Raw genomic sequence first — 17,928 nt, 5'->3', positions numbered from 1 at the left:
ATTTTTTTGACGTGAATTATTTGTAAAGTCTTTTATTGAATTTGTTACAACATTTTGTCTGTTTAATGTTTTACTTTTCTGGCCATGAGACATGTGGGATCTTGGTTCCCTGACCACACCCCCTGCATTGGAAGGTGAAGTATTAAGTCCTAGACCACCAGGGAGGTCACAATTTCTGCATTTGTGAAAAGCAAAGTGTGAGCTTACTGAAAGGCAGACACATAGTTGACCAAGGGGAAATCATTATTTGTACTTTAAATTTATCCTTAGTTTCATTACATAAAAATACTAGCTTGCTTAATACAATTTAAAGGTATATCACGGTGTGGAAGGACTGTTGCTGAGGCTGAAGCTTCAATACTATGGCCATCTGATGTGAAAAGCTGACTTATTGGAATAGACTCTGATACTGGGAAAGGTTGAGGGCAAATGGAGAAGGAGGTGGCAGAAGATGAGATGGTTAGATAGCATCACTGATTCAATGGACATGAATTTGAGCAAACTCTGAGAGATAGTGGGAAGACAGAAGAGCCTGGTGTGCTGCAGTCTATGGGGTGGCCAAGAGTTGGACATGGCTTAGCAATGTAAGAACAACAACAGAGTTGTGACACTTAACTATTTTTGCTTTTTCCCCCCAATTTTAAGATAAAATTTACAAATGCACTATAAGGATACCTTAAATACTTAAAGCGCTGTAAATCCACGTAAGAATAGCAACAAGATAAAGAAAAATTGGTTTGAAAGCGTTTAAAACTAAACTTTATATAAATGTGTGTGTGCATAGAGTCTAAACAAAAATATACCATGGTAACTTAAAACATGGCAATGTTTAAGATATGGAAACTGTTGAGTTGAAATAAATTAATAGAACACTGCAAACAAGCTCATCAAATGTGCACAATGGGAGCAGAAGAATCTGAAAGGTAGAGGCCCATTTGGGTGAGGAAAACCAGATGCCAAGGGTAGTTCATTACAAATAAAAGTATTCTAATTAGCTTCAGGGGAGAAGGAGAAAAGAACCAGGTACCAAAGGTAGGAAAGCCAAACAGCCCCTAGCAGATGGAGGCACGTGACTCCCTAACTGCCCCTAGGTAACTCCTGGTTTAAGGACAAGGCAGACCTCTATCGTCATTTCTGTCAGCAGATTGTCATCCATAAGTGTCCAGTTCTCTGGAGCACCACCACGTGACACCCTGCTCTGAGCCCACAATCAGATTGCCTTTCTCTAAGATAAGAAACAGTCCCCAAAGCCCACGCTGTGAAGAGGGGCTATGAGAACAGTGGCAAGTAAGTGATGTGAAGACAGCTGCAAGAAATCATCACTGACTTCATCAACAAATACAAGTGTCCTTCCAGAGCCATGCCATTTCCTTTAGGAAGTTCAAGATATGGGTGTGCTGTTGACCCTCACTTAAATCCAAAGTCCATTTCCCCAGCATAACCAATTAGGCAGTGTAGCCAAGAGCTGTCAACTTATTCTTACTTGTGTGAAGGGGTCGGGGTGGGGGTTGGAGGAGCTTGCTCTCTGTGTTGAGTGCAGCTGAGTGTGTGAGTCTTTCTCCTGCTCTAATCTTAATCCTGCCTCTAGGATCTTAAGTCTAACTATTCCAACCATTGCTTTAAATGAGTGTTTTACACTTTGTTGAGCATGAAGGTAAACACTCTCTGAGCACACTGTTTATGGCAGGAAACAGGTTTATTCACTGTTGCCGCTAAGTCATATCAGTCGTGTCCGACTCTGTGCGACCCCACAGATGGCAGCCCACCAGGCTCCCGTCCCTGGGATTCTCCAGGCAAGAATACTGGAGTGGGTTGCCATTTCCTTCTCCAATGCATGAAAGTGAAAAGTGAAAGTGAAGTTGCTCAGTCGTGTCCGACTCTTTGCGACTCCATGGACTGTAGCCTACCAGGCTCCTCCGTCCATGGGATTTCCCAGGCAAGAGTACTGGAGTGCGTTGCCATTGCCTTCTCTGGGTTTATTCACTGGACAGTTCAATAAAAGCCAAGGTACTCCCAGATGCAGTGAATGTTAGAGGAGACTTTGCTGCAGTATAAAGAATTCCAGACTCTGAGTTAGCACAATCCGTGGGTTCTAGTTTTGGCCCTCTGAATAATTTAGGGTTATATGGTTTTAATTGGAGAAGGAAATGGCAACCCACTCCAGTGTTCTTGCCTGGAGAATCCCAGGGATGGGGGAGCCTGGTGGGCTGCCGTCTATGGGGTTACACAGAGTAGGACACGAGTGAAGTGACTTAGCAGCAGCATACGGTTTTAGCTAGGCCATTAACCTCTCTGGGCCTTAGTTTCCTCATCTGTGTAATGGAGATGGTGAACTAAATGACATCTAAGGCCCTTTTTGGATCCTCCATTCTGGAATGACTGTGGACTGCATGTTCAAAGGGAGGAGTAATCATATTGGGATAGAATGATCAAGAGTTTTCAGGAGATAATTAGGGTGGTTTGCTCATTTTCTGCAAAGAGAGATTGCAGGTGGCTCTGGTAATCTCTCCCTCACAGATAACCACTGCTAGAATTTTTTTCTTCTGGATATTATACGTGTTAATTATAACTGTTACTATTGCCATGTTAGGTGCCAAATATAATCATTACTAATTATATTAAAATGGAACATAAAATATGTGTTTCTTTAACAAACTTAAAAAAATTTAAGATATCTTGGAGATTTTTCCATGTCATCACATTACATCTCATTTTTTTTTTTTTTAAATCAACACAGAGTACTGCATTGTATCTGAAAGTTGTAGTTCATTTAACCAGCATATATTGACAACAAATACACTGTTCTTTGTGATCATAAACAATAGTGCAACAAAATTCCTTTGTATGCCCTGTCCAAATATTCAGTCTTGACACCTCCTCCCTCACTGTCCATTTCCAATCCATCACCAGGTCCTGGTGGTTTCACCTAATACCTCAGGAACCCACACACTTCTCTCCACTGAGTTCTCTCTATTTTATTCAAGTGGAGATTCAACAATGTCTCACACAATAGCCCCTTACTTGAGGCTAGCCTTCTTTAGCCCCATGTCTTCCTTCTAGCTTCCTAACTTGCAACCAGAGATGCAAATCTTATTTCCCAGTTTATGACCTTCAGTAGCTTCTCTCTGTTCCTAAGATAAAGACCACTGCCTTGTAATGTTTTATTGTCGGTGCTGCACTTTGAGGTCAGCATAGAGTTTGGAATTTGTATGTGTTTTCCCTGCACCCTAGGATGTAGATTAAATTAGTATGTAGAGTAAATTAGTTACTCAGTCGGGACAACACTCTTCTGGGATGGTTAGTAAGGATGTTATCAGATGCTTAGAATTCAGAGGTGGTTTCTACAAGCAAGTTAGTTTCTTTATCTGCCATCAGCACAAAGGACTTGACTAATTAGCAAATAACTGTTAGAAGTTATTTTTCCTCGGTGAAGTCAGTGTTGTACAGGATGTGTGGACAGGCTAGAAACAGTGTTGAGGTATCAACACTCTTGCATCAAATGGTACCTGGTAGTGATTCAGGATCTGTCCTTCCCAGCGGTTCCCAGGACATGCTGGTGAGTGTTGCCTTGTCTAGTTCTTGCTGCTTAATTAAACCCTTAGGTTAGCTGAACCCTGTCCCTAGAGGAGTGTTCCATTTGCCTCTAATGAACTTTCCATGAAAGATCTAATTGGAGAAACAAAAGGAACAGAAACGGGAACTTCATCCAGATTACAAACAGGCTGCATGACTGTTTCAACTTCTGCTTACAAGTCAGTATTACAACATGAGGCTAGATTGAGCCTGACATTTGCTTTGGGATCAGGTGTGAGGCTGTGGGGAAGGAGACTTGTACCCTCAGCCACCTCTAAATATTGAAGGTTTCAACATCCACCCCCAAAAAATCCTAAACAAGACCTTAAATAAGGGTCGGATTGATTGAGGTCAGATTATAGTATGTAACCTAAGAGACCCTGCACAATCGACCTTCTGCCACCTCTCCTGGTCCTCCTCCTGCTCAGGAGACTTCTGGAACACCGTACCTTGGGGGATGTCTGAGCCTACAGCCTGCCTTTGCACCGGAGGACCCACTTTGCCTGATCAGATCCCTCTTATCCTTCCTAGCTTGGCGGGACAGGCTTCCCTCAGAGAAGCCATTCTGGCCTCTCAGGCCAGGTCATGCCCCCACCCTCACAGAGCCCAGGGCAGTTCTCCCTGCGTTCCCTAAGGGAATGGATGATGATGCGTCCTTTTGCTAACTGCACCAAGCCCTATGGTACTGCCTCCAGGCCTGTGTTAATTACCTTTGTATTCCCACTGTCTGGCACAGACTATGGACATTTGTTCAATAAAGAGCATTTAGATTTTACGCCCGACAGCATTAGTATTTTTTAAAAAAATTTTATGGAACTAGGTTCACTAAGTGGAGTGAGCCTTCCATAATGAAAACACTTAACAGTATTAAAAAAAAAAATCCAACCAAACTCACAAAGTGAAGGGCGAAGGATATATAAAATACAAAGGTGAAGCAATGACCCTCTCTTTTAAATACTATCCACGCCAACTTAATTCTGTTGAAAACCCTTCACGGACAGGAGGGCCAGAAGAAAGCCACCTTCTTCCTCACTCACTCTGCATATTTCATAGTTTCCTTTCCTTTCAACATTTACAGGAGGATCATTTCAGTATGCAAATAAGTTCTGCTTTCTCAGAGAACTCCATTTTACTTTGTCTCCACACATCAAGTCCTTGGCATTCTCCCTACTTCCCACTAATACAAACACGGAATACACTTCACCCCAAACTTCTGTACATGCTGAGGTTCAAGGAGGATTTAAAACTACCCCTGGACAGCTATTTAAGGACATTTTATGATAAGGAAAGTTACATATCTAGTTAGAAATTCCGGGGAAATCCCACGAGTTTCAGTTAGAAATTTCCTGTTATTTCGTGTGGCCTTTGTCCAAGGTAAAGATGAGGTGAGCTGGGAGGAAAAGTGCATTGTTTGAACACCTGCCCTACTCAGACCCTTCCTTGCATCTTGTATCCCATGGTGCTGCTCTGGTCCTAACTAACCTCTCATCTCACTTTTGAGAAAACTGTGGGTCACAGAGATTGAGAATCAGGTTGATTAAGTATTTACTAAACGCAGACAAATGCAGCTTTACAGATATGGAAACTGAAACCCAGGGAGGTTCCAGGCAGAGTTAGGATGCAAACCTGATGGGGGTCCAGCCCTCACTCTTGTCTTTTCTGGGAGAGCCAGGCCTGACTCAAAGGGGGTCATGACCCGTTCTTCCTTGAGACTCACCTGGGAAGCATAGGCGACCCACTGGCTTAGTGAATGGAAGAAAGTACCTTGGTTTCTTTTGTTGTTGTTGCTAAGTCATATCTGACTCTTTTGTGATCCCCACAGACTATATATAGCCCACCAGTTCCTCTGTCCATGGGATTTCCCAGGCAAGAATACAGGAGTGGGTAGCCATTTTCCTTGGAGAAGGCAATGGCACCCCACTCCAGTACTCTTGCCTGGAAAATCCCATGGACGGAGGAGCCTGGTAGGCTGCAGACCATGGGGTCACGAAGAGTTGGACACGACTGAGCGACTTCACTTTCACTTTTCACTTTCATGCATTGGAGAAGGAAATGGCAACCCACTCCAGTGTTCTTGCCTGGAGAATCCCAGGGACGAGGGAGCCTGGTGGGCCGCTGTCTATGGGGTCGCACAGAGTCGGACACGACTGAAGCGACTTAGCAGCAGCAGCAGCCATTTCCCTCTCCAGGGGATCTTTCCAACCCAGGGATCAAACCCGAGTCTCCTGCATGGCAGGTGGATTCTTTACCACTTGGGGAGCCTAATACAGTTTCTTTTAAGGGTTCCCATAAACTAAACAGACAGTAAGCACCTGCAAACAGAGTGCGTAAAGACATCTAGAGGAACCAAACATGCATATGACGCAGTCATCTGTGAGACTAAGAGGATGATTCTGTTTCTGAGTCTCACCCAGTCACACCTGTCAGTGGAGCCCTTCAAGGTTCTGGGGCAGTGAATTCTGGAAATTTGTTTGGTTTACTTGTTTTGCTTTTTGTCTAATTAATCTTACAGGACAACTGCCTGTCCAGGATTGTAGTTTCAGTAATTTTTTTTCTCTGAAGCTACTTTAGCTTTAAGTTTTATTGATTTTTTTGCCTAGATGCAGGTCACACTACTTTTGCCCCATTAAACCTTTGATTGCAGGTAGGGAATTATAAAAACAACCCTCCAACTCTCTCAGTTTGTTGTGACTTCTTCACACCTTCTTTTGTTTTCAGGCTTCCCCCCAGATCCACAATTTTCATTTCAACTTGGGCTTCAGCACCACGAAACATTTGCCTTTTAGTAGCTCAGACAATAAAGAACCTGCCTCCAAGGCAGGAGACCCGAGATTGATCACTGGGTCAGGAAGATCCCCCGGGGAAGGGAATGGCAACCCACTCCAGTATTCTTGCCTAGAGAATCCCAAGGACAGACCATGGGGTCACAAAGAGTCGGACATGACTGAGCGACTAACGCGCTTTACCTTTGAAAGGAGAAAGCAAGCTCTGCATCAATAATAGAGACTGAACTCATTTTACAGAGCTGGGGGGCCAGGCTTCCATTCGTGGTCTTCTGTGGAAAAGGCAATGGCAGCCCACTCCACCCCACTCCAGTACTCTTGCCTGGAAAATCCCATGGACGGAGCAGCCTGGTAGGCTGCAGTCCATGGGGTCTCAAAGAGTCAGACACGACTGAGCGACTTCACTTTCACTTTTCACTTTTAAGCATTGGAGGAGGAAATGGCAACCCACTGCAGTGTTCTTGCCTGGAGAACCCCAGGGATGGTGGGGCGTGGTGGGCTGCTGTCTATGGCGTCACACAGAGTCGGACACGACTGAAGTGACTCAGCAGCAGCAGCAGCAGTGGTCTTCTGGGGCTGGCCCTCGGCCTGGGTTGCAGCGACTCTCTGAAGCTTCTATCACGTCTGTTCCTAGAACACATGGCTTCCTTCATCAAAACCAAATCCCAGTGAGGATCATAAAACATGTCCCATCAAGTATAAAAGAGAATGCACAGAAATTGTACTTAGCAAACTAATTCTTAATTCAAAGCACTGGAAATATAAAGCATGGTTTGTTGTTATTACAATTATCATATGGATTCAATGAAATAAGAAAATCATGCCAGGGAGGAAATCAGGTTTTGTGAGCTATTTTCAAGTTTCCATGAAATAGTTATTTGGAATCATCAATAGAAACCTTCAAGCATCTCTCTGAGTTTGGCACAGTGTATATGGGAGGAAAAAGTAAACCCAAACTTAAAACTGGATAATTTGGATAATTTCTGCCAAAGACCAAATATAAAACCTGCAGAGTACTTCAGTGGATAGAAGATTGGGCTTAGCATCAATAGAATCGGTTCAAACATTGACTGGGTGACACCCCTAAATCTCTCTGTGAAAGTGGCATAATATTTAGGTTGGGGAAAAAGTAATTGTGGTTTCAGATTGTGAATTTTAAATCATCATAACTAGGCTCAAACACACTTTTATTATTCAAAATAGGAACCATTACTATCAACCCATTTTTGCCAATGAGAAATAAGTTGATTTGTCTAGTGAACTCTTGGAAAGCATTTTCTGCCTCTTGCTGATTGAGGAAGCATTTTCCCTGCAAAAAGTTGTTGAGATGCTTGAAAAAGTAGTAGTTCACTGATGACAGGTCAGGTGAATATGGCAGATGAGGCAAAACTGCATAGCCCAATTTGTTCAACTTTTGAAGCACTGGTTGTGTGACATGTGGTCAGGGGGCCAGGAGAAGAACTGGGCCCTTTCAATGCTGGCTGCAAGCGTTGCAGATCTCATCGATCTGCTGAGCATACTTCTCAGATGTAATGGCTTCTCTGGGATTCAGAAAGCTGTAGTGGATCAGATGGACAGCAGGCCACCAAACAGCGATCATGATCTTTTTTTGGTGTAAGTTAGCTTGGGGAAGTGTTTTGGAGCTTCTTCTTGGTCCAACCACTGAGCTGGTCATTGCTGGTTGTTGAATAAAATCCACTTTTCATCACATGCCACAATTCAATGGAGAAATGGTTCACTGTTGTTGTATAGAATAGGAGACAACATTTCAAAATGACGATTTTTTAAAATTTTTGGTCAACTCATAAGGCACTCACTTATTGAGCTTTTTCACCTTTCGAATTTGCTTTGAATGCTGAATGATTGTAGAATGGTAGACACTGAGTTCTTCAGCAACTTCTTATGTAGTTGTAAGAGGATCAGTATCGATGATCCTCTTAATTGGTCACGTCAACTTCCAATGGCTGGCCACTGCACTCCTCATCTTCAAGGCTCTCATCTCCTTTGCAAAACCTCTTGAACCACCACTGCACTGTACATTCATTAGCAATTCCTGGGCCAAATGCATTGTTCAAACTGTGAGTTGTCTTTGCTGCTTTTTGCAACCCATTCTGAACCCAAATAAGAAAATCACTTGAATCTGCTTTTTATCTAACATCATTTCCCTAGTCTAAAATTAATATAAACAGCAAGTAATAAGTCATCAGCAAAAATAAAAAAAATAGTAAAAGAAGAAATGTGCATTAAAATGATGTATAACATAACCAGATTTATTTGAGAATGTACCAATATCAAATAGCAAAGTTCAATAATGCAAAACCGCAATTACTTTTGCACCAGCCTAATAATTCTACCTATACAAATGTCACAGGACAGTTGGGAAGGTCTAATAAACTCAAGAACTATATAAAGAACTGCTTCATTATAACTAATTGCCTGTCAAAAATTTATATATATATATATATATATACACACACACACACACAAATATGAAATTTACATGAGCATGCTGATTTGGAACTTTAAAATTTGAATGGCCTCTTAGTAAAAGTTTAAAAACTGCCACAAAGGAATGGGGAAAGTTGCCTGAACACAAAAACCTGAAACCATCATTACCACCAAAAAGTATCTTCTTTTTCAATAGTAAAGAATGCAAAGATAACACCCCAACCTAAAGTTTGCAATGCACAATTCAGAACCTGGCAGTCTAGAACCATCTTCACTTCCTCTCCTTCTTTCCTTAGAATCCAACTTAGCAACAAGTGTCGTGGGATAAACTTTGCAAGGCCTCTCAGGTTGGACGGTTCTTCTATTTCCCCATCCCTGCCTCAGTCGGAGCCCTCCCCTCAGCACCCTCACAACGGGATTCACTACTGCCAGGCTCTCTGGGCCACCCTTACTTAGTGCTGCCAGATCCGCCTTCCTAAAAAGCAGAACTCAGGATCCACAGAGATTCTATCCATCTCATCCTGTTTCCCTCTACTCCAAAAACATTCCCCTCCTCTAGTCTAGGAATTCCTTCACCCGCCCAGACGCCAGCCTCAGGGCCTTTTGCTCTTGCTGTTCTCTCTGCCTAGAATGTCCTTCCACCAGCCCATCTTACTACAAATCACTCTCCCATAGTCCCTTTAGTGCAGTGCTTCTCAGATTTTACCATACTTATGAATCGTCGTAAACATCTTGTTAAAATGTAGGTTCTGATTCAACAGATCTCAGGTTGGGGGCAAGACTCTGCAATTCTAACCACCTCCCAGCCAATGTTGCTGGCCCATGGACCCCACTTTGAGAAGCAAACCTATTGACTCAGGGGGAAAAAAGGGGGGGAGGAGGTAGTTCTTGGAGACAGACAGACATAGATTTGAATGCAATCTTTATCAGGCAAATATCTCCATCTGTATAGGGGGAATATTACCCGTTTTATGGAACTGATAGGAGGATTTTTTGACTATAAATAGATATTAGGCTTTTCAAATCTCTTTCACTTGGCTCCCCTAACCTTATCATCTTGTTCCTTACTATGCTTCTCTGATAATCCAGTTTATTTCTCTTTACTCTGGATCTTGTGTGTTGTGCTTAGTCGCTCAGTTGTGTCTGACTCTTTTTGACCCCCCTGGACTGTAGCCCGCCAGGCTCCTCTGTCCATGGAGATTCTCCAGGCAAGAATACTGAAATGGGTTGCTATACCCTCCTCCAGGGGATCTTCCCAACCCTGGGATAGAACCCAGGTCTCCCCTGTTGCAGGCAGATTCTTTACCATCTGAGCCACCAGGGAAGCCCACTCTGGATCTTACCCGACTTTATTTCTTTTAGCACATAAATCAAGAAAAAGGAATTCTTAAAGTTAAGTTTTGTTCTTACAAACTTTGAGCTTATGAAACTTAATTCCATCCTCCCTGCAGCTGAGTAGGGAGGGGCACATTGAGGGGCACATCAAAGTTCCAGTGCTGATTCGATCACTCACCAGCTGCGTCTCCTGCTGAATGTGAACTAACATGTCTGGGTTTCAATTACTTCACCTGTAAAATTCTGCCTTTACCTCCTGTGTTGTTGTGAGAGTTAGGGATGTTACATAAAGTGCTCGGCCAATGCAGCAGCATGCAAAAATGGCCACAACACTCTACCCCTCCCTGAATTCACATTCTCTAATGACTCTGCAGTTCTTTCTATCAAAAGGTAAAGAGTCTATTTCTTCATAAAGTATATTGGAGGAGAAGCACTTTGTGTCCATTTCAGCCTAGGCCTCAAGGAGCCTTGCTCCCGTGCTCCTGCTCTCACCCATGCTGAGCCAACATGTCACCAAACGCAGGGCAGCCTGTCATGTGACAGGAAGCAGGAGGTCCAGCTGCCCCAAAGGACTCAGCCAGCAGTCAGCGAACACCCAGAGGCAGAGCCACCCTGGTGACCGCAGTCACACCAGGGAGACTGGACAAGACCAATAGGTTCACCAGGTCCAGACTGCTAATCCACAAAGTCATAAACTAAATGAATGGTGGTTGTTTCAAGCCATTATGTTTTGGGGTGTCTGTTATGCAGAAATATATAACTGATACTGTATATATAAGTAATTTCTCCATAAATAGTGGCTATTACAATATTTGGGGGCTTCCCTGGTGGCTCAGTGGTAAAGAATCCACCTGCTAATGCAGGAGATGTGAGTTACATTCCTGGGTTAGGAAGGTCTTCTGGAGAAGGAAATGGCAACCCACTCCAGTATGCTTGCCTGGGAAATCCCATGCATGGAGGAGCCTGGTGGGGCTACAGTCCATGGTGTCACAAAAAACAGTCAGACACAACTTAGAGGCTAAACAACAACAACATTTGTCAGAAAAAAAGACACAATGTCAAAAAAATGAATTTTCCATATTGCTAAAAATTCTATTTCTGGATCAGTATTTAGAAAGATGGCTGAGCTGGAAACTAGGGTTCATAGATTCTGATTCAAGTAGCTTTTCCAATTGGCAGCCATATGACCTTGGAAACATCATTTAACTTATTTGAGCCTCAGTTTCCTTATCTGCAAGGTAAAGTGGTTAGACCAAATGACTTTTAATTTTTTGTTTAGCTCTAAAAAGGACTGAGGATCCATTTTTACCAAATGTAACACTTATTTCCTTGCTAACAGATAGCTCTGAACCCAATTTTTCTTTCTTGTAGACTTCAGGATTTAATCACAGATAACCCTTCCTGTATTTCCGTCACTGTTCAGCATTTGGTTGTGATGAGTTTCACACTTCTAACAGTCATGCTCTGGACCTAGAAGGTGGCCCTCCTTGCTGTGGACCAGGAACCCAGATAGGCAAGCTCATTAGGAATCAAAAGATGAATAATGCCATGTAAGTTCTAGAGGGAATCAAAGTAAGTGGCTCTTAACTCTTTGCAGGTGCAGGTGGACTTCTTTTATTAATTTCTAGGTTGTAATATATATTTTGGAGGACTGAGTTGTGCAGTGTGATTACCAGACAAGGAGGATACTATTTTATAGCCATAAAGTACAAATCAAATTTGCAGTTATTGCATATAAATGACCCAAGATACAAAATCAGTTATGAAATAGGGGAAGAAAGACTTAACACCAGAATTTTAAGTTTTAAAATTCTCTCATGTAGCGATTGACTCTGGGCTTCCCTGGGGCTTCCCTTGTGGCTCAGCTGGTAAAGAATCCGCCTACAATGTGGGAAACCTGGGTTCGATCCCTGAGTTGGGAAGATCCCCTGGAGAAGGAAAAGGCTACCCACTCCAGTATTCTGGCCTGGAGAATTTCAGAGACTGACTCTGGAATTAACAAGTAAACTGCAAATACATCCAAATACATGTTGTATTAAAGAGTTATGCATGTGGCAGTGACTAGGATGGTTTTTCTTTTCTCACAGGCATTCAGCACCTCTAACATACCACTAGTACATGCTCTAACACCGCCCTTAGCAAATAGAATACAGTCTTCCCTGTGATATATGGCAGGCCATAAGGTAGGCAATTTATAAGAAAAAAAAAAAGACTGTTACACCCACTTCCATTATGTTACATAGTCAAAAGTCAGGGTATTTTTATTCCTGGGAGGAATTAAGCTAAATTAGGAAATAAGGGAGCAACTGTTTATCTTAATTTTGCCTTTGGATAGTACTTTAGTTGTTAAGTTGTATCTGATTCTTTGCAATACCCTGAAGCGTAGCCCACCAGGTTCCTCTGTCCGTGGAATTTCACAGCCAAGAACACTGGAGTGGGTTGCCATTTCCTTCTCCAGCCGATCTTACTGAACCAGGGACCAAACCCATGTCTTCTGCATTAGCAGGCAAAATTCTTTACCACTGAGCCACCAGGGAAGTCCCTATGTGTATAGTTAAGTCTGTATAAAGAGGCACAAGGTTGTTGAAAGGGTGAAAAAAAAAAATCAGCTCACTCTGTATCAAAAACTTTCTTTTGTGATAGAAACGAACTAGGTGGGGCCCCAGGGTAGCTCCGTTCAATAGGGACAACATTGCAATGGGAAGTGGCTTCTGCTTATCTACCTGGAGCACATGTATTTTGAAATGACATGTAAACTAACTTCAGAGACTTGAATCATCTGGTATTTTTTGAGTTAATATCTTAAATACCTTTGCCCAAGTATCTTTTGAGTCAATTCACCCTCTCCTCTGGTGGGATTTTTCTCAGCACCCACCTTGCTTGTATCTTCCCCATTTCATTCTCACTGCAGCGGAAGTGAAGTTTCTCAAATACAGATCTGCTCAGCTTAAAATCCTCTAATGGCTTTTCTGAAGACTGTAAGACCCCTGAAGGCAAGGACTGTATTCCTAGTACCTGGTCGAGTGTCTACAAATATGCTGTCTCCAAGACCAGGTTGGGGTTTCATTCAATTTTCGAGAGCTGTTTGTACATGGAGTTTTACTGCCCATGGGAAAATGTGAGACATGATACCCTTTGCCTTATGTTAATACTGTTCACTGCAGCTCAGAAGAGTCTTTTCGAAGATGCTTGATAACACTGAATTAGTATTTGAGGTATTTAAGTCTTTGCTTGAGGATATACATTCACCTGATGGGTGTGTTGCAAGTATTCTTTAGGGTAGGGTCATTTTGGTGATATGTGTTCCTCTTGAAGATTCCAAACTCTTTGGGACCATGATTTTCTCAGATTAGAAAGGGGAGAGTAGATAGAAGATTTCATTTTCATTTTATTTTCTTAAATAGCATTCAGGTAATAACCAGACTATGAGACTGTAACAGGATGACCCGTCTGACTGGCAGATGGGTGACAGCTCAGGTCTGCCTGAGGATGAATCTATTAATTCCTCTTTTCTAGATACCCAGTAAGTCTATCTGCCACCAATAATCAAAATGCGTGCTGTATATGAGTTCTAAGTCACTTCAGTCGTGTCCAACTCTTTGCTATCCCATGGATTGTAGCCCGCCAGGCCCCTCTGTCCATGGAATTCTCCAGGCAAGAACACCGGAGTGGGCTGCCATGCCCTTCTCCAGGGGATCTTCCCAACCCAGGAATCAAACCCGCGTGTCTCTTATGCCTCCTGTATTGGCAGGTGGGTTCTTTACCACTAGTGCCACCTGGAAAGCCTCAATGCAATACCCTCAAAAAGAGAGAGAGAAAAGGGAGCTAGGTTCTGTTTTCCGAAGATCCGAAAAGAGTTCAAGATTCTGAGTTACTAAAAAGAACTGTAGAACTAGGGGAATCTGACAGTCCAGGTGGAGGAAAGTCAGCTACCAAGAATTGGTATTTAACTATTTGGAAATTGAAGTCCATTCCTGGAAGCACAATCAATGGGCTCCCAGGGCACCAAGGGCAGAGCAGTTCCTGGAGCAAGGAGGATAGCCCCTGCTCTGCCCTTGGGCAGATGCTGGATTCGGGCCAGAGCTTAGCTGGGTTGTTTCCAGGTTCAGACAGGGACTAGGTGGGAAGTTAGAGGGACTGTTCCATTCCTAGGCTAATGAACATATTTAGTTGATACTCAAGCTACTGTTTTGTTTTAAATTCCAGATATGTAAAAGCTCTTTAGAATCTAGCTAAGACTGGCCGACTTAATCTGTAGATGTCATTACACATCTAAATCTTCAGAACCTTTGAGAACCACACCCCAGGGTCAGATAGGTGTCAGATAGGGTCAGATAAGGTCAGATAAGCACCTTGAGATAGGTGCTTATTGCATACTTGCTGAATCAAAGAACAAGACCATGATGGGCACAGAGTGAGCCAAGAAGAAAAAGCAGCAGAACCCCGCCTCTGTCAGTGTCTGCTCCATTTCACCTCTGTGATCAAGGCAGTTTCCTATAACTAACTCTTCACACTTTAGTGAAATACAAGCTACCCCAGAACTTTACTTGACCTTCAGAGCCTTGTAATTGTTTCAGTGGTCTGCCTCATGACTGTTAGGCTGTCCCAGAGACCTGAGTGCTTAGCCTTAGAAGACTTTAACATGTCTCCTTAAAACAGTGTCATCTTGAGGATTCAGTGGGGGAATAACCGGCAAATAACAGAATCTACTGTCTTTAAAAGAAGCGACAACTTTCCCCTTCTTTCTCATTCAACTCTCAAACATTTCTTAAATAGCCTGTTTACAACCACCCAGTAATATTCACAAGCCATGGTGAGAAGTGCCATCAGTAATTCTCTCTGATATTGACAGAAAGAAAATAAGCATCCTATTCTTCAATAATTTGAACCACCTCATGGAACACTGACTTCCTCTAAATTCACTGGGCAAACTTCTATACCACAATGGAAAATAAGATGTACTAAATTACTAAAGGGAGTTTTTGTTTTGTTTTTAAGGTTAATTGCAGGGCTTGAGGGGAAAAAAAAGATTTTTGTCTTATATCTTTGGAAAATTCGTTCAGTGGTGGTTTATGAAAATCTCACCTCATCTGGACTCCCAAGGTCACTGAGACCCAAGTAACTGACCTGGGAGATATTTGCCTAATTATTAAATATTCAGCAAACCATGTGTGACCATTTAACCGTTTGCACCTGGGACCCGCCTTCAACACGCGTTGCTTCCTAGCACTGCCCCCCTCTTCCACCCCTACTCATCGCCACCCAGGGCGCTAGCACCCCTGAAAGAGCAAAATCCTGGGACTCAAGGACATTTCAAAGAAACAACGGCGGTCACCGTCCATTTCCGTTTTCCTTAAAAGAAAAAAAACACTCAGATGCTTAAAAATGGGGGAAAGACGGGGTTCTTAGAAATAGTGGGAAATCTTTTGCAGTTTTTCCAATCCAAGTTCTCAGGCACTCTTGAAAGTTCATTAATTAGAGATTTAAACACAAAAGTGTTTCGCACACCAATTAGATGCCAAGCTTTGTAAGCTGTCTTGGTGTTCAGTTTGGGGGAGTTAGTAAAAGTCCCCCCACCTCACCCCATTCTGCATTTTGCCTCTCTTCCAGAGCCTTTTCTTGAATGACCTGACCTTTCCAAAGCAATCAAACTGAGAATTGCCTCACTCCCACCCCCCACTTTTTCCCTCATGGCAAAAGGAAATAAAGACGTAAAAATACCCGGCGAGAGAAGTGGGGGCAATTAAGCCACAAAGCCGAGCCCCGCAGAAGTCAAGCTCTGGTGCCGCTCGTGGCGGGGCGGAGAGCGCGGGGCTGGAGACGGTCCCTACCTGGGGCTGCGGCGGCGGCGGCGGGGTCCTGGCGCCCATGGCTTCGCCGGCCTCAGGCGGCCGCGCTGGGAAACGCCGGCGGCTCAGTGCCGCCCGGACCCGCGGCGCTCGCAGCTGCCGCCCCGGCGCCGTCATTGGGCCCGCGCGTCACGTGGCCTGGCCGGCGGGCGAGCCTCCAGGGCCCGCGTAACCCTTTACCTGCGCTGCCCGCGCCGCTCCAGAGGGCTCCCCGAGCCCGACTACTGACTCCCCACACCCCCGCCCCGGAACCCAGGCTGGCCTCCGGGGCGCACCCAAGCAGAAAATCCCGGAGCTCGGCTTCTGATCGTCGACACCCAGGCTGCATGCCAGCCGCCCGCTCGCTCGGGGAAACTTTTTGGTGCCTACTTTACAGTCATGCTGCGGGGAGAGGGGAGCTTCCTAAGATGCGGGACGTAAGTGAGGAGATACATAAGTGCACTCCCTGGCAAACTGATGTATCCCCCCTTCTTCCCTTGAACTTGTGGTTTTGTTTCCTCCCTCGTTCTGGCAAGTGCGTGCCTGGCGTACGCACTGTCGCCTGCCTTTAAGGGATAAATATTCTGGGAAAGAGCGCAGATGCTACCAGGATGAGAATTCCCTGGGAAGTTGCATAGCCTCTCCGGCACCCTGGAGACCGCGGTGGGAGTTTAACGAAGTCATGCTCCCCCTGTTCCCCACTTTGCCTCTCTGTTCCTGGGGTGTTGGAACCTCGGCTGCCACACTCCGTCTACCATTCTGAGCTCCAAGCCTGAGCTTGTAGCCATCCACACACTTACGGTGGGTTGATTTACCCTAAAACAGAACTTAAGTGTTGGAGATTCTTTTCACCTGTGCGCCAAAGTGCGTCGGTGTTGGCCTTAACAGGGAAATCTGTTAAGCAAGGGCGCCACCTAGCTTGTCCTTTTCTCTCTTTGCCCTTCATTCGTTCATTCAGAGAGCGTCAGCATGAAACAGTAGGCTGGAGAAGCAACAGGGAAGGATGCCATTTAAAGATGTAATCTGTCCACTCCAGTGATTCCAGCGCTATTTACATGACAACGTTTGTCACACTTTACGGGGAAAACTCCTTTTTTGAATCATTCCACTTATGTAGTGGCTGCATGTTTTAAAATGATAGATTATTAGGGATGTTACATACTGTTTTGGGCTTCCCAGGGGGCGCTAGTGGTGAAGAGCCTGCGTGCCAATGGCAGGAGACATAGGAGACACTGATTCCACCCCTGGATTGGGAAGTTCCCCTGGAGGAGGAAATGGCAACCCACTCCACTATTCTCTCCTGGAGAATCCCATGGACAGAGGAGCCTGGCAGGCTACAGTCCTTGGGGTCGCAAAGAGTCAGACACGACTGAAGGGACTTAGCACACGTGCATGCTGTTTTACATTACTTTCTGATAAAACACTTTGTCCCCGTAAAGAACCATCTTATCCAATTTCTAACCCATGCTTTAAACATGTTCACAGGATGATGGTAAGTTTTAGTTGGTTATTTTGACCAAAAAGACTTGGGTGTTTATCTTGGGTTTTAAAGTATGTTTCCCAGACTAGCAGAATCGGCATCATCTGGGGGAATTTAGTAAAACTGCAGATTCTTGGGCTCCATCCTAGACATATGGATGCATGGGGTCAGGGAGGGTGAAAAAATATGTTTTAACAAATGAGGCACCACTGCCCTCAGTCTGCTCAAACTGCTGGCTAGGTTACCCTCATCTATTAAAGGCTGGGGGGATACTATAAACCACAGGTAGTGGTGTTAACCTCAAGTTACCAGTTTATCATGTTGATACCAGCCTGTCATGTTGATCCACTAACCCAAACCCTCTGATGTGTCCCGTACAATGTGTAATCTGTAGTTAATGCAGATCACATGGAATGCCAAATGGAGCTCAGAGGGGCCCCTCATAAAAAAATACAGAAGAAAAGCCTATGGTTTCTTCATG

General features: G+C 44.1%; 1 protein-coding gene across 2 annotated transcripts in view; it reads right to left on the bottom strand.

Annotated features, from left to right (window-relative positions):
• The window catches only part of PGCKA1 (PDCD10 and GCKIII kinases associated 1), an 82,033-nt gene extending 65,928 nt beyond the window's left edge, over positions 1-16,105 (bottom strand). Inside the window, exon 1 of one of the 2 annotated variants that reach the window (XM_070372256.1) lies at positions 15,971-16,105. The gene's annotated coding sequence lies outside the window, so the exon portion shown is untranslated. The remainder of the gene's footprint in view (positions 1-15,970) is intronic. The other variant, XM_070372255.1, reaches the window with a different exon arrangement.
• Positions 16,106-17,928: the final 1,823 nt, after the last annotated feature.

Source organism: Bos mutus, chromosome 6 (assembly GCF_027580195.1).
Source record: "Bos mutus isolate GX-2022 chromosome 6, NWIPB_WYAK_1.1, whole genome shotgun sequence".
Taxonomy (NCBI): Eukaryota; Metazoa; Chordata; class Mammalia; order Artiodactyla; family Bovidae; genus Bos; species Bos mutus.
The sequence above is the reverse complement of the archived record's forward strand: the minus strand, read 5'-3'. Positions and strand labels throughout refer to the sequence as shown.